The 5,290-nt window shown below is 35.1% G+C and overlaps 1 non-coding gene across 1 annotated transcript; it reads right to left on the bottom strand.

The window, feature by feature from the left end:
- Nucleotides 1-4,662: 4,662 nt before the first annotated feature.
- LOC111816746 lies at nt 4,663-4,829 on the bottom strand. Its single transcript, XR_002821082.1, has one exon. It is a non-coding gene; the product is annotated as a U1 spliceosomal RNA (small nuclear RNA).
- Between the last annotated feature and the right edge of the window lie 461 nt (nt 4,830-5,290).

Here is a 5,290-nt window from a genome sequence, read left to right as displayed (position 1 = left end):
CTACAGGGTCTATATGGTCTCACTACATATATTAGACTCATAAGACTCATAGTGATCAGCCTGTGGTCAGCCTCCCAAGAGCTAGACAGTCACCTGGAGAGAAAAATTCTCTCAGGCTTTCACAGAGAGCAAATTGGTCAAGCAATGGCCGTGACTCATCCACATGGCCGACACTGACAAAGGATCTGCAAACTGTGGTATAGGGTTTCAGGGAAAATCCTGAGGGTACTTGACTGAATTTATCAGATACAAAATTTACATTTCTTGTTATACAGGTCTTGCTTTATCTTGGTCTTAACCATCCAGCAGAAAAGTATAAAAATGAGATATATAAAATAAAGCCATATTAATATGCTGAGCTGTGAAAGGCTCAAGCGAATAACTTCTGTGGATTACCCACTATTGTTGTGGACTGCTAGACTGTGTTGGATTGTTTTGCTGAATTCACGCACCTATAGTATTTAGATACCAATGGAACACACATTTCTGACAGGACTAAACAAAAAAAATAAAAGCAATACAAAGGAAGGGCCATTTTGTGTCTGTATATGCAGAATAGTTAATATAGATATACAGCTACTTTGTCTTAATTCATTGAGAAGAAAGATTTGTACTAACAGTGTTTGGACAGGGCATTCTGTCTGTATCTTGTACTATGAATAACCACTAAGAAGATAACAATATGCAATGTATTAATTATTGAAGCTGTCTTATTAATCAGTTTTCTATTGTGATATCTGAATTTATTTTACTTAAGCACTGAAATTTTAAGTTATATATTAGTTGTTTATAGCCTTGTATAAAAACAATATTTTAATTGCAATTAGTAAAATTGCTGAATCCCAAAACAATTGTTACTACTAAAATGTTCTTAAGACTTGCACAAAGAAAACATCCTTCTGTGTCTAAATTCATGCTTCTTCCAAAGTCCTCACTCCAAAGTTTATTTTGTGTTTTGGTGGCAGTTTAGCCAGAGTCATTGATGACAGCAGTCATCAATATTCATTTTCTTTGCATTGTATTAAATAATTATAAAGGCATCAAGATAAGCAGAAGGCCTAACAAGGAAACAATAAATAGTCCTGCTGACTGGCTCTTGATAAATACAACCCAATGAAAATCTGTGCTAGCATTTATTTATTTAGTACAATGTCTAAAGGGCCTCACCACACAGATCGGACTTGTAGTGATCCATCTGTTTTCAGCCTCCCAAGCGCTGGGGTTACAGGTGCGTGCAACCAAGCCCATTCTCAGTCACCATGTTAGTGTGCCGCAGGGGTGAGGCCAGCACCGCATGCCAGATTAAACCCTGGTCGCTGTGCCTGCCTAAGCAGCTGCCTTAGTCCACTGAGCTATCTGGCCAACCCAAATATTTTAAATAGAAGAGTACTGACTATTCTTGTCTAACAAATTTCTTTGGAAGCTCCCAAGAAGTCAGTTGGCAAAGTTTACATATTTCTACTTAAAAATGAAAGGATTCTAAAATGTCTTTATTTTTTTCCATAATTTTATTGAGAGACAAATAGCAATGAGACCTATTAATCAGTTTTAAAACTGTATCATTCATATTTATTTCTCAATAAAATAAAATAAAAAAAGAATTACAGGTGCACGCCGCCACACCCAGTCACAATTGCCGGTCTCAGCGTGCTTTGGGGGTGGGGCCAGTATGGCAGGCCAGGAATCGAACGTCTGATCCCTGTATCTGCCTTTAATCCACTGAGCAGGCACTTTAATCCACTGAGCTACTTGGCAGGCCCTGATAATCATTGCATAAATCACATTACGTAAAAACCTACCTTCACAAACAACGTAGTGCCTCATTATTTTACTACAGAATTTTACTCTATAGTCAAAGGACAAATATTTTCATTCTTATGCCAACTTTCCAAAGAGTAGAAGAAGATCCAATTTTCTCCAGTGTAAATTTGTGGAATAACCCTGATGCCAGAAGATGAAAAAGATACTCCAATAAAGGAAAATTGCAGAACAATCTTTCCTTTTATAAGATTTGTTACATTTTACTAAATGCCTCAATTCCAATCTCAAAATACTTGTATAGAACATTTTCCAGAATGTTTTAGTGTCTGGCATTTTCTTAACAGCCAGGTCAGGAGGCCCTGGAGATGGAATAAAGTTGGTGTGCTTTCCCTAGGATGGCACAGTTCTCATATTGTCTCATTTTACAGATAACTGTAGCATTGCCAATGTATGTCCATCATTAACCTTGCTCATCTATTATTACAGTTCATTTATTGTTTTCTTTATTTTTTCATATACTACATTTTCCTTTTCATTTCTTTTTTAATTTAATTAATTTTTTATTCATTTTAATGAGAAAAAATGATAAAATAGCAATGAAAGAGTTTCAAAGCAGTTTAGGAGGACAGTTACCATAATTAATACATTGCACATTGCTGTCTTTGTAGTAGTTATTCATAATGTAGACAAAATGTAGATATGATAGCTTTTCTAGACAATATTAGTATAAACCTTTCTTCTCATTGACCTAAGAGAAAGTAGGTATGTATCTATTCTAGCCCCTTCTCATTTCTTTTTCCCATCGATTTCAACTACATCATCATGGTTTTTAATCTAGCAATTTTCTTCTGGCTTTCAGAAATATATTTACACATGTATACATTTCTCTATGCATACACATATATCTATATTTACATATATTTCTATATATCGAACATCAGATTTAAAAGTACTCAGGTGAAAAGAGGAAATTAATATCCTCACCAACACTTTATTAGTTCTTATTATTTACTGTTTGTTTGCTACATTGTTAAATTATTACATTTTATATTTTTTGACCTTTCTTATCACTGAGTGTCTTGGTTCTGTATTTGCCATTTTGCTAATTCCCTAGACTGGAAGCCTGGTGGTACTCTTTTTTGGTCAGTGTTTTCATCCTTGCCTGACATCTTGATCCTATGCCTTGCCCAAAGCTGCAAGACCACATCCCTTTATTGATTTTGATAAGAAAGTTCCAGAAGAGCCAAGCTGTCTGAAGAGCACTTCCTGAAGGATGAGCAAGTTCTGAGACATTACAGAAACAGCCTTTTGCAACCCCCTCCCTGCACCCTATTTACTCTGGTCAATACTCCTCTCACGTGGTGTTTGTGACCACTGCAAACCCATTTACCCTATCTGGAGAATGAATACTGGCTGCCTTGTCTTGCCCTTCCTAGAAGCTTTGGAGATAAAATCTTCTCCGTTCTATGTTCTGTGCTCACGTCAGGGAATCCACAGAAAATTTCACTGAGAATTCCCATTTTTTTCTGTATAGTGATGTTCTGAAGTAATCTTTCATTGTCCACTTAGACTTAAGTGGCAGCACAGAAAAAAAAAATGATGGGAGCATGACTGCAAAAATTTTCACAATAGTAGAAAGAGTCATCCTGATTTTTATTACTTTTATATACCAGCATTTATTAACATGGCAATGCAAAAAATGCCTTTCCTTGCGGTGGTCGTCCATTCCATCTTTTCCATCTTGAGTAAATCATAGAGAGGTACTTTATTAACCCAATACACACATGGGAAGATTGAGTTTATAGAGGTTCTTTCCTGCCCTCTTCTAGGTTAACCTAGGTTAAGGTACTGGGTTTAGGTGCCTCCAAAGCACTTGCTCTATTCTCATGACAAATTGTTTATGATAATTATGGTTCTTTAATAAAACCAGCCCTTGACTTTTCTCTATCCATCAATTAAACACCAATTAAGATATCACTAGTGAAACAACTGTAATCTGATCACAACTCTAATGGATTTTTTACTTCCCACGGAAGTACATCTGCATAATTCCCCCAGAAAGCAACGCTAGTTTCATCACATTGTCATCAAGGACTATTGACCAGTGAGCTCCAATTTAATCTAAATAGAAAACTTAAGCATCCTGAATTCAAGATGAGCTACTGCTCTTGGTTGTTGCCAGTACGTGACAGAATAGATTGTAGCTTGTGTTTTACAACAGGAAGCTAATTTTGAAATCCTCTTTAAGAGGACATAATAACTGCCTATGTTTTGGAGAAAGCAAGCTCCTTGACAATAATAAATCTATTTTCTTTCTTTCTTTCTTTCTTTCTTTCTTTCTTTCTTTCTTTCTTTCTTTCTTTCTTTCTTCTTTTTTTAAAATCTAAGTTTATTGGTACATTTTTAGATATACATAATGATCATATGCATCATAAGGAATTTATACAACTACATGATATATTTTGATTCCTCTTTTTTTATAATCCCCTCTCCTCCCTTCAATCCTTTCTCCTCTCTCTACGTACAAAACTTTATTTCAATTTTATCCTTTTTAAAGCCTTTTTTATTTTAAAGAGAATAAAAAAATTATAAAAAACATTAAAAATGACACAGACTTTCAAATCAAGATGATAGGAAATCAGAGATGGTTGTTATATTACATATTGTTATCTTCAATGTCATCTTTAATATTACCAGATATAGACATGCAAAACTGATCATAGAATTAAGCATTAACTGTTCTTTCAACAAACCAGTAGAAATTAGTAGTATAATTATCCTAGCTATCTTACGTAAAGTATAATAGATATTGTGAAAGGGAAAGAAAATGCTAACATCATTTTTTCTTTTCCTGCCTTTCCCCTTTCTCCACCAGAGCTCCTCCCTCCTTTTTTTCCTTTCCAGGGGAAAACACAATTACAGTCTACCACTATCACAAATTATACTACAATCAAGTTTCCCACATTGGGGAAAATCGCAGGAGTCAGCAAATCCAGAGTGCAATGGATGGGCCTCACCTTGGGAAACCCACCCTCTTGATTATGGGATCTCCCCTGCCAGGTGAGCATCCTCTTTCCTTTTGAACAGTTTCTTACATTTCACAATATTTGTTATACATTTTAGTCCTAATTTACTATTTTAAATTGCATTGTCTCTCACAACAGAGAGACAATGCAATATTTACACATGTGAGTCTTAATTTATTTTACTTATAAATAGATCTCTCATTGCATTCATTTACCTAGAAATGTCTCAAGTTTACCCTTCTTTTGAAGAGTAGTACTTGACTCTATAAAAGAAATGAAACACATCTTCTTCAGCCATTCCTAACCTGATGGGCATTCAGGTTGTTTCCAAGATTTAGCTATGACATACTATGTTGCTATAACATAGGTGCTATTATGTTACTATTATATGGGTACAAATAATATTGCTATGGTGTAAAATTTTTAATTCTTCTGGGTAGATATCCAGAAGGGAAATACTTAGGTTGAATGGGACCTCCAGTCCTAGATTTTTGAGGAATCTG

The sequence above is a fragment of the Octodon degus genome, unplaced genomic scaffold, assembly GCF_000260255.1.
Source record: "Octodon degus isolate 3935 unplaced genomic scaffold, OctDeg1.0 scaffold00038, whole genome shotgun sequence".
Lineage (NCBI taxonomy): Eukaryota > Metazoa > Chordata > Mammalia > Rodentia > Octodontidae > Octodon > Octodon degus.
Note: the sequence above shows the minus strand (reverse complement) of the source record. Positions and strands in the feature narration are given on the sequence as shown.